Here is an 11,601-nt window from a genome sequence, read left to right on the forward strand (position 1 = left end):
TGTGAACTGCTTAGCACGGTAAGTTATAAGTGCTCAGTGAACTCAGCTTTTATCCTCAGTCCCCAGCTCCTTTCCTTTCCCAGGCCCTTGGGGAACCAGGACGTGTGCATCTTTCCCTTCACCTTCTTCTGCTTCCCCATTATTGCGGCCCCTAAATTACCTCTCAGTTCCTAGACTCAACCCCATGGCCTTTCTCTCAAGGCTCCCCTCTAAGGGTGGGTGTCCCCGTTGTGGGGGATGAGTATGGAATAGCAGGTTAGGCTTGGATCCTGCCCCTGCCCACGGGGGTAGGGGTTCGGGACATACCCTTCTCCAGTCTGGGGACTGGGTTTTCCCTCCTCTGCAGGCCTGGAAGAAGACGAAAGGGGACAGCCATAAATGATGTAGGGGAAGTGCACTTGCTGAGGGGGACAAGACGGGATGAGCAGAGTCCAGAAGCCTAAATATTTCATGGGGCTGCAGCACCGGGAAGGACAGAGTCCCTGAGCTGTGTTTGTGAACGTGCTCTGGACTCCACGTGGCTTGGAGCCGTTCCACATGCTCATTCCCCCTGCACCCCCGGAAAACTGCCCGCAGTGACCCCTTTCCTGGCCAGGAGCCTTCCCAAGTTCTCTCAGCACTTGCAAATTTAATTTCTTACAGCTGTGGTAGTTTGTTCAAGTTTGAGGCTGTATTTTGACATGGTCATGTTTTTCTTGCCCGTGTACTCAGTTTCCCGCTTTAGATGCCCCGGGACTGGTACTCTTGCCCCTCATCTCAGTGTTATCAGGAGAGCCACGTAGTTGGCAAGAGGTGATGGGGTGGGGGCAGAGGCGGGGCTGGCGGGAAGGAGGTCTCTCCGATTTTCTGTCTCTGTCCGTCATGGTTGACTGAAGAGCAAGGCATCTATCTGAGCAGGGGGTGAATGGGCGGAGAGCAGCAGGGTCTAGTAGCTTCCGTGTCCACTGCTTACAGATGACCTGGGGGACGGCCTCTGCCAAATCTCTGTCTCCAGGTGGCCCCTGTCAGCTGCTCTCCATGGTCCTTTTCCTGACTCCACATCTAAGTGGGGGATTAGAAAGTGCCCTTGTGATCTCTGTCACAGATTCCCCTTTATCCTTTTCCTTGACCTTGGTCAATCTATCATTATTTCATTTATTTGTTTACTTGTTCAATTTCTGTCTCTTCCCACTAGAATAAAAGCTTGCAGGAGGCAAGAATCTTGTTTAACTTATTTACCAGCCCTGAATGAATGAATGAATGAATGGGAGGAAATCTGCTTGGGGAGTCTGCAGCCAGAGCAAGAAAAGGGAGGCAGAGGGAGGGCAGCCACAGGTGAACAGGGATACAGGTGGGAAGGGTTGTGGTGGAGAGGGGGAAGGACGTGTGGAAAGTGAGGGGCGTGGGTGGGATGGGGATGAGAGAGAGACTGGGGAAGAGGGGGATGTGAGGAGGGAGCTGAGATGGAGGTAGATGAAGCTGGAGCCATGAGGCATGGGCTTTGGGTGAAAGGATCCAGGCCCCCAGAGGGGCTAGAGGCAGGTGCCTTTGAGCAGAAGGAGATCAAGCCTGGAATAGAAAGCCAAGGACAGGCTCTACCCTCAGTAAGTCTACGCTTGGAATTTGGGTTTGGGGCCAGAGTGGGTGGAATGCAGAAACCCACCAGGAATAGCTGAGCCATGGGAGTTTCCCAGGGCCTGCTGGTACCATCAGTGTCCCTCCAGCTCACCCTCACCCCCAAATCTGGGCCAGATGCCCAGACAGAGGTCCCCTTCACTTGCCCTTCTAAGCCCATAAACAGGAAATGCCCCAGGCTGCGCTAACCAGTGCCGCCCTCAGAGAAAGAGCCAGGGATCTTCCCAGGGCAGGAGGGAGGTACACAAAGCCAGTAGGGGGTCCTGACTCTTTGATTACCCAAGCTTCAGAAGCCTCCATCTGCCCAAATCAAAGGTGATGGCAATATCAACTCATTAGCACTAAGCCCCTAGAGGAACCTGGGCTTGAAAGAGGAATCCTTTCCCAGGGCTCTTCCTTGTCCCTGGCCCCCTCCTGAGCCCTGGGGCTTCCTGAGAAGGCAGGCAAGGGACAGGGGTGGTAGCCTGGGGTGCGGTTGGGGAGACTCCCATCAGAGAGATGGTGTCTCCCCCAGAATTGGCCAGAGTGGCTGTGGAGGGGGAAGCAGAAAAGATTGGAGGTGCTGTGCACCTGCAGTGGTTGTCATGGCAACCTGACTTGCATCCCAAGAGGGCGGCCTCTCCCTCAAAGCCCTATGAAGCCTGGAACACAAGCGTGGACACACACACACACACACACACACACACACACACACACACACACACACACACACACACACACACACATGCAGCTTCGCAGAACTCTACCCCTGAGAGAACCCTATCAGCTTCCTCCCTCTTCTGCTCTCTACTTCCCCAGGTGAGGCTGAGACCAGGGACAGGGCCATGAGAAGAGGCTGTATTGGGGGGCTAAGGATGGGGAGGCCCTCCACAAGGCAGGGTGTTGGTGTGTGGGGGTGTGCAGTGTGCCTGGGGTGGTGTCCCCAGTATGCGTAGAGAACAAGTGCCTACTCAGCTCACCCACTGCCAGTCCGGCAGTCAGACCACACAGGAGAGGGATTTGGGAGGGAGATGATTATTAACAAAGACAACAACAATCACAGTTAACCTTAATTGAGAGCTTATTAAATCCCAACTATGTGATTGTGGTGAGCATTTTAGAGGCAGTGTCTCATTTGATCCTCACAACAACTGTACAAGGTAGGAATTATTAGCCCCATTTACAGATATGAAAACTGAGATGCTAAGAGGTAAAGTAACTTGCTCCAGGTCCAGGAACTGGAAAGAGACAGGGCAAGACTCTGCAGGAGGTGGCAGAGGACAGGGGTGCCAACGTCTAAGGCCACTTGTCCTGTCCCCAGGCCCACAGGATACTCCCTCCCGCCCGTGTGCCCCATGCACCTCAACAGGGCTGGTCTGGTACTGCACCAAGAGGCAGGGCCCAGTAAGTCTCAGTGCCTGCCTGGGCTGAACTGGGGCAGCTGAGGGCACCTGTGAGGGTGTAGGGACACAGCAGCGGGCATCGTGATTGGCACGAGCCAGGGGAGCGGCTGGCAGCCTTGCTCCTGGTAAACATGAGGAGAGGTTACTTCACAAGGAAACAGTAATTAACTTTAATTAGCACCTTGCATCTCGGAATATTATTAACATCTCAATTTCTCTAATCAAGGCAGCAAGAGAGGGGCGGCATCTGCCTTGCTGACTCCTTCCTGGCCGTGCTCCCTGGCTTGGCATGGTTCCTGCCCGGCCCCCACTGCCTGGATGGCACCCAGGAGCACTTCCTCAGAGCCGGGTTGCCAAGGGGAGCCGGGGAGTGAGGGGAGCCTGGACTGCCAGGGCAGAGAGAGCAGGTCCAGGTCACGGATGCAGGAGCCGGCAACAGGGCAGAAGGACAGGGGCAGGGCTCTTTGTGTGGCCACCTTATGTTTCCAAGTAGACTATAAGCACCAAAGGAGGACGAGGCCGTGTTCCCCATCAGAGAACAACATGGCTGCCTCACTGTCCCCTCTTCCTTCTTCCCTGTCTTCCTTCCTTCTCCCCTCTCCTCTCGCTCTCCCTTCTTCTCCTTCTCTGAGGTCTTTCTCTCCCTTCTCTCCAACTCCCCTTCTCCTCCTCACCCTAATTTTCCATTTCAACATGAATTTATTAAGCATCCTTTACAGGCCAGGGGCTGGCTTCCACCACTGGGGATGCAGCAATGGACACCACCGGATAAATCCTGCCCTGGGGAGTTTAGAATCCCACGGAGGCAATAAGGCTTGGGCATAAAGAACTGTAATTGGGCTCCATCCTAATAGGCATCATAATGGAGGTGCAGATAGAAGGCTGGGGGTGGGGTGGGTTCTAGGAGGGAGGAGGAATGGGAGAAGCAGGGACCCTAATGGTGGGGCACCCGGACGGAGACCATCTTGGGCACCGCAAGGAAGGCAGAGGGATTCTGAGGCAGCGAGGGCACTTGGTGCTGTTCAGCCCTCTTCAGAAGGCCATCAGGGAGGGGAGGCCCTGAGGGCACAGGAGTTGCCTCTCTCATCATTACAGCCACCCTCAATGGCTGCTAACCCCACCAGGCATCTGATATTCATAACTGACTGTTCTCCTTGGTCTAATTACAGCGGCCTGATGCTTGCACAATTGGTTATCTATTTGGCAGCGTCCTCGTGGCTGTCTCCCCATTCCATCCCATTTGTATTTATTGAGCACCTACTACCTCCCTGGAGTAGGCTCCAAGGGCTGGGGCTCCTCTCACGGGGTGTGGAGGGGTCACAGTCAGTTGAGCTGCCTAGAGGCCTGACATCTCAGCAAAACAAAGGCGGTATGTTCAGGGGGTTCACCCAGGGAACAGGCTGGTTCCACATTGGCCTCGTCAGCACTCCTCGCCTCGGCTATACTTGTGCCTACACAAGTACACTTCCCCTCCCACCTCTGTTCTAACACAGGACAGTGCCAGAAGCTAAGGTTCAACTGCAAATCTTGTCCAACATTAACCCAGAGGGCAGGTTAGATGTTCAGTGGAGACCCCGTGTCATGTTGCCAGGTGCAAAATGGCACCAGTTTTGTCTGACTGCCCTGCTGTGGGCCACGGAGCGGGAATGGGCATTTGTTTTTCTTTTGCTCTCACTCTGCTTGCCAGTTATGATCATCTTTGGGTGAGGCCTACAGCATCTCACTGAATTCTCACAGGAACATAAAGAAGCAGGGATTCTCATGCCCCTTTAACAGCTGACAAAACATGACAGAGGTGACGGGTCACACAGGTGGTCAGAAAGTGAAAGCAGAGCAGGACAAGCCCCACTGTGGCCGACTCAGGATCACTTTCCTAATCTCGGTCTCCCCACTTGATTGTGAGCCCGGCCTCGGCCAGGAGCTGGGATGCTGGGAGGGGCCTGAGCAAGGCCCCTGCCCTCAAGGACAATGAGAGAGCGGCCCCTCGCCTGCTAGCAAACCCTAGCGCTCTCCCCTCCTTCCCCTCCCTTCCCCCAGCTCCTCCCCACCCCCACGCCAGCTCCCCAGGGCCCGGGGCTGCGCCTCTGTAATTGTAGAGTAGCCTGCACAGGGCGGGGAAGAATCTGACGTTTCCAAAGGCCTTTTTGATGTCGGTGATTATGGCAATGACGAGGCTGTCCATCTCCTACCAAGACTGGGGCCTTTCTTTGTTTCTCTCTCAACCGGGGTCTCTCTCGCTCTCTCTGCCCTGAGGACTGGTGTTGTCAGGGGACCAGCACTTGCTTCTCTTTGTGGGAGGAAGGGAATGGACCGGGCCGATGTGAAACCTGGGGAATCAGCCCACCCTTCACCTTCCCGGAGCTCTGGAGTGTGCTGACGTGAGTATTAGCATAACATTTGCATAAGGAACAATTGAAGAGATTGGAGTCTTGCCCCAGAGGAAACACCTGCAAGGAACTGTGAATGAAAGCCTCTCCCGCTCCCCACTCTGAGATCCCTCCCACCCCCAACCACAGGATGGGGGGAAGTGGCAGGAACCCAGCATGCCTAATGATGATGACAACGACGATGACGAAGTGATCACAGATCACAATTATCACTCCCGGAGTGCCTACTAAGTGCCCGGCACTGGAGAGCATCTTCCGTCTACACAGCCACCCGAGGTGGCAATCTTATTGTTCCATAATACAATTTACAAAGGAGGAAGCTGAGGCTCAGCCGCCCCGAAGCCAACTAGATGATGTTAGTGGCAGAGCTGAGGTTTGGAATGGGGGTGTGCCCTCATGCCCTCAACCACTCACGGCGGACTGGGGTGCTCTGGGCTCACCTCGGGCGCCAGCAAGATCCAGTCTCCGCGGGCCCAGGGGGTCCCGGGAGGACTGGAACAAGGGCTCGAGACAGGTTCCTCCACACGGACACACATGTTCACACGCATGCACAGCCGCTCTGCCCTGCCCCCACCCGTGCTTCTGGAGGCAGAGGAGCTAGGCTGACTTGGCCCATAACCAGGTTAGCCAAGATCCAATTAGCTAGTTAGCACAGGCAGAGCTGGGGGAAGGCAGAGCACGCAGGAGAGCGGGGACGGATGGGTCGAGTAATGTGCAGAGACAGCGGCTCCACGCTAACCTGATAAGCAGCTCCCAGCATCGATGAGGCCCAGCCTGGCAGGCGGAGTGGCCTCAATCCCAGGCGGGCGGCTGGTTGGCGTGCGGGGACAGCCTCTGATCCCCATCCCCCGGCTGCCACACAGCCCTTCACAGTGCCCTCCTCCTCCGGCCTCCTCTCAGCGGCACTCACTCCCGCCCTGCCTCCTCTGAGGGCTGCGGGGAAGGCAGCTTCCTCGGGATACATTTTCATCCAGATGAGGCTGGGATGTCTGCCTCAGGGAAGGAAGGTACGGGTGAGGTGAGACCACCACCTCCTCCAGGTGGGAGGGCGGGGGTGAAGCAGCTGGAGGAATTACTGGGGAGGGGTGTTAAAATAATAACCGCCGCTATTTGTGGAGTTTGCTATGCTCCAGGCACTGTGCAGACCATTTATGTGTACTCTCTCTTTTACGCCCACAGCAACCCTTTGCTGTAGGTACTATTAGAATCCCCATTTTGCAGATGAGAAAACTAAGGCTCAGAGAGGTTAAGAAACTTGCCCAAAGTCAGGCGACTATCAAGACTCCTCAGGCTAAAACCACCACGCAATACTACCCCTGAACCCGGTGTAGGATTAATAATAATGTAACTGATAATCATACTTCCTGGCTTTTCTGTATATAATACTTTTGCTTTAGAATTTACAAAGGCTCTTTGGATTTATCCTGGCAAGTCCATAAGGTAGATGTTTTATTTCTAATCCCTACTTTGCAGAGAAAAGAAATTGAGGTTTGGAGGGGCAATGTGACTTGCCTGAAGCCTCAGCTGGTGAGTAACAGTCAGAACTTGAACCCAGGCCAGGACCTTCTGCCCCTAGTCTTGTGCTCTTGAGGGGACAATGGAAAGAGAAAAAGACATCCCATCCTTAAGTGAAGGGTGGGTGGTTCATCTATTTACTTATCGGTCACAAGCTTGCTGGAAGGATTGTGAAAGGCACCGTGCTGGGCACGCTTACTGGGGGGTGGGGGGAGAAAGCGAATGTTTTCCTGCCTCCATGGAGCAGGTGGAGAGGAAAGCCCTGAAGTTCAGTGTCCGGGGACATGGGGCTGCGTTGGCCAGGGGACTCCAAGGAATGAAGGGCCAAGAGAAGGGTCTGCCCCTTATGGCACCAGATCATCTCTGGTCTGACATCCTCATGTTTTTCAGAGGCTGCATCTGAAGCCCAGGGAGTTAAGTAACTCCCCAAGGTCACACAGATATGGGCATGCAAACCAGGGCTCCGGACTTTAAGGTGAGTTTCCCCTCAGCCCGGGGCCTCCCATTTATAGCAGGACGGGGACTTCCTAATCTTCTGAGCTCTAAGTCCTGTCTGACATCCCCTCACACCCACCAGGGAAGGAACAGATGCTGTGCCAACCATCCCTGGGGGGGAAGTGCCCCCATTTCCCTCTCTCTGTGCTCTGGGGGGAGGGAATCAGCTGAATTCTTGCCGCTTCAGGCCATCTGGGGCTTTGGGGGTGGGACCCGGGGATGTGTGTTAAGAAGGACAGCATGAGGAAGGCACACACCAGTGCGGGGCACAGCGTTTGAGCCACGCCCCGGAGGACATGGGTGCACGTCTGTGTTGCTCCCTGCCTTCCCCGATACCGGCACCAGAAGGGTTAAGACGTCCCCAGCCCCAGGGGACTGAGGAGCTGCCCGTGCAGGAAGCTGCCCTCCCAGTCCCCAAGGCCTCGGGGAGTGGGGAGGGGAGCAGCTTGCTCAGCCTCGTTCCCAGACTCCTCAGCCTCCCTGGGGATCCAGCTACATGCCAGAGAGGTGACCCTTGACCCTTCCCCCTCCCCCCTCCCCCCTCCCGCCCTCCCCAGCCTAACTGGGTAAAGACTCTGATCCCTGCTCAGGGTGCTGGGAGAGTGGGATCCCCCTACTTCCTCACCTCGCTTTTCCCACCATCTCACTTATTCCCCTTCATGCCTCCCTCCACTCCCGTTCCAGAGTCACCATATTCAGACCCCTGAGTTTCTCCCCCACCCCGGCTCTGGGCCCCCAGGCCTTTCTTCCCAGCCCCCTGCATTTGTAATCTTCTAAAAATAAAAGCCTGCGTTTCAAGTAGGCAACTCCGGAAATACACAATCCAGCCCAGGCATCCGCCGGGTGGGAACAAGAAAGGATCGTGTCCAGAGAAATACCTAGACACAGCAGCTTCCACCCTCCCAGGTAAACACAGGAATGCAGCCTGTTCCTGATGAGAAAGAAGGCAGGAGTGGAGGATGGGCACAGGAAGAGGGAGAACACCCTCCTGGGCGGGGCTCTTGAGCTAAGGTCCCTAACAGAGAGGGTCTGGGTCTCCCTGTGGCCTCCCCTGTCTGTCATCATGAACAATTGCTCCTCTCCTACTTCCTCAGCAATTGCTGGGCGAGGTGGGGGGCTCCTTTCCCCCATGGCCAGCCCCGTACATCCAGAGTCAGAACTGAAATCCAGGGAAATCCCAGCAGGTTCGGGCCCTATCCCCTGCTCTGCTTCCCAGGAATGGGCAGGATGGCCACTTTGGGCAGCGCTGTTCAGAGACATCTGTTCCCCATCCCTCTGCCTCCTCCTGGACCCTGGCCATGACAGAGGCCAAAGGGGTTCAGGAGTGGCACCATCTAAGATCCCCTTGTCTTTCCCAGCTGTGTGATCAGATGGCCATGGGAAAGGGGGCTCCTCACTGGCCGGAAGGGACACTCCAGACCCTCTGTGGCTGACCCAGGCTGCTTCCACAGGGTGGCAGAAGGACTGGGACCAAATCGTGCTGGACTTTGATAAGATTCACTCCCGCACTGGGCCTGATGGACTTTCTGGCTGGAATTTGTGTAACTGCCCAATCCTGGTACATTTGGGGACCTCACGAACGATAGTAATAATTGGAAGAGTAATAGCTAACATTTTTTTAAGCACTTACTGTATATCGGACCTGGGCTAAATACTACATGTGCTTCATTCTCAGTCCCCTCAGGAGCCCATTTTTATCATCCCTAATTTACTTATTTTTTATTTTTTTGTAACTTTAACTTTTTACAATTTAAAAAAATTTTCGGCCTCACCACGTGGCATGTGGGATCTTAGACCAAGGATCGAACCCATGTCCCCTGCAGTGGAAGTGCGGATTCTTAACCACTGGACCACAAGGGAAGTCCCCACCCCTAACTTATTGGCGAGTAAACTGAGGCACGGACTGCTCACAGAGCTGACCCTAGCCCCAGGTCACACTAGTAAATGGCATCCCGACAGCCGACTGACCCTTGCTAACCCCAGCCTGGCAGGCTCCTGCAGCAGCCTCACAAGCCCCGCTGGCCTTACATCTCCTTCAGCGGGAGGCTGGGCGGGGCTGGCAGCCTCAGCAGGGCCCGCCCACAGCATAACAGTGAAAGAGACAAAGACTGACTAGAGAAGCTGCCCCTCTCTCTGGTCGGCATCTTGGGACCCTTTCCCAGCCTGTTGCCTGGCCTTGGTGCTCTTCCCCACATCTGGCTTTTGCATCCTAAAAAGAATTAGCCCCTCCTCTCAGGCCCAAAGGGAGCTGTCCAGCTCTTCCTATACAGCACACCATCCCCATCCGAGAGCAGGCATTTTGAATTGCAGCCTTTTGGGTTTAGACAAAATGTATCTGTCACATGGAAATTCGATGGTGTGCCTATGCCTGGGAGAATCCCACCATTAAAGTTGGTAACACAGGTAAACACTTAGGCCAGCACCCGGCATATGTACAGTGAGTAGATTAGGGGGTCACTCATGGGACCCCTGAGATGCATCACCAATGGTAATAATAATGCTCGCATTACCAGCTACCAGTTATTATCAATCACAAGCCTGACCCTGTGCTGAGCACTTCCCAGACATTTAATATTTGCAGCGACCTATAAGTTACATGCTACTCCTCCTCATCTTACAGATGAGAAAACTGAGGCGAAAGTCTCATAGTTAGTAAGTGCTTGAGGTGGGATTTGAACCCAGGCCTACAGATAAGTGGCTTTCTTGTAGTCACTCTGCTCCTGGCTGATTGGCCCTTGTGCATGCATGTCCCACAAGTACACAGGCCCCTTGGGTAAAGTTGGCAGCATTTCCTGAAATTCCAAAAATGCTCCAAGCAGTTCTTTTTTTTTTTAAAGAGTTTTTTGATGTGGACCAGTTTTAAAGTCTTTATTGAATTTGTTACAACATTGCTTCTGTCTTATGTTTTGGATTTTTTATTTTTTTGGCCACAAGGCATGTGGGATCTTAGATCCCTGACCAGAGATTGAACCTGCACCCTCTGCATTGGAAGTCGAAGTCTTAACCACTGGACTGCCAGGGAAGTCCCTCCAAGCAGTTCTAATGGGAATGTCCTGCAACTTGGGTCAGGCTTTGCTTTAACCCTCTAGTTGGCTGCTGGCCAGCACTCACCTTCCTGTGTCAAACTCTTCTGATCAATAATTAAGGGATGCTTTTATGCTCATAAAGCACCCACTAAAATACCACGTCATTATTGTAATTCTTGATAGCTCCTCCCCACCAAAGAATCCCCTTTCCCTTCTCCTGTTTGTCAGCTGAGCTACAACCTCAGAGGTTTGCTATTGAACTTATATGTTCTGTTTGTCCTTCGCTTTTAGGTCCTACCTGATCCTCACTCCTACTGTGACCTTGGGGATCCAAAATACATTCCATGCAAACTCCCCCTCACCACTCCTACCAGTATGGCCTTGAGACATGCATTTAACTCTAGCCCCTCTGTTTGCCCACCCTGTTATCTCTTTCTTAATACTTCTCTGGTCACATCACTCCTGCTTCTCCTCTGATTGTCTATGGTGTCCCTATCATTGCTTCCCTCCCCCAAGCCAATGGCACTGAACCGCCCAACATGTGTAAGTGTGACTGCCTGGAAAATGTAACTTTCAAAGAGCCTGAAGTTGAATGACAGTAAACAGAACCTTGGAGACCCAGACATCATCTAGGGTATACATGGACTCAGCAGCAGGAACTTAGGCATAAGGCAAGATGGGAGAGAGAGGAATGGGATGATCAAAAGAATGAGCTGGAGGGAGAAATGGGAAATGAGGGAAGTGATATTGATTCAACCAGGCCAAAAGAATCCTTGACTGTCAGTGTTGGAAAGGCCCTTAGAGATCAACAAGTCCAGGAGTGGCAAAGGAGTTTCAAGTCATGAGCTAATGCTGAATGATGAATAGCAGCTGCCTGGAGTGTGTCCTGAGAAGAAATTGTCGTTATTGATTAGCAATGTCTGCCATGGGCACTGGATTAGAAATGGTAGCATGCGTGCCAGAATTTACATCCCTGATCTAGTTTCGACCTCTTCATTCTGGAGCAGCTGAGAAGCCCAGAGGGGAAGAGACTTGTCCAAGGATTATACATTGGAGCAAATCTCAGGGCCCTTGCTGTCTCCTAAAACCCAAGTGAAGGTTGCACACACATCCTAGACAAAGACAAGGGACCCAGGGAAAGAGCGTTCTCCGTATGCAATAACCAGTAAAGGAGCAGCCAAC

At 53.6% G+C, this 11,601-nt stretch overlaps 1 long non-coding RNA gene across 2 annotated transcripts; it reads left to right on the forward strand.

Moving 5' to 3' along the window:
* Positions 1–2,925: 2,925 nt before the first annotated feature.
* On the forward strand, positions 2,926–11,040 carry LOC309657216. Of its 2 annotated transcripts, XR_014261713.1 has the most exons (3): positions 2,926–6,910; positions 7,289–7,373; positions 10,711–11,040. It is a non-coding gene; the product is annotated as an uncharacterized lncRNA (long non-coding RNA). The 2 variants fall into 2 exon arrangements; XR_014261712.1 differs by having other exon boundaries at positions 2,926–7,373.
* Positions 11,041–11,601: the final 561 nt, after the last annotated feature.

This window comes from Balaenoptera physalus (genome assembly GCF_965194825.1).
Source record: "Balaenoptera physalus genome assembly, chromosome: 3".
In the NCBI taxonomy this organism is placed as follows: Eukaryota; Metazoa; Chordata; class Mammalia; order Artiodactyla; family Balaenopteridae; genus Balaenoptera; species Balaenoptera physalus.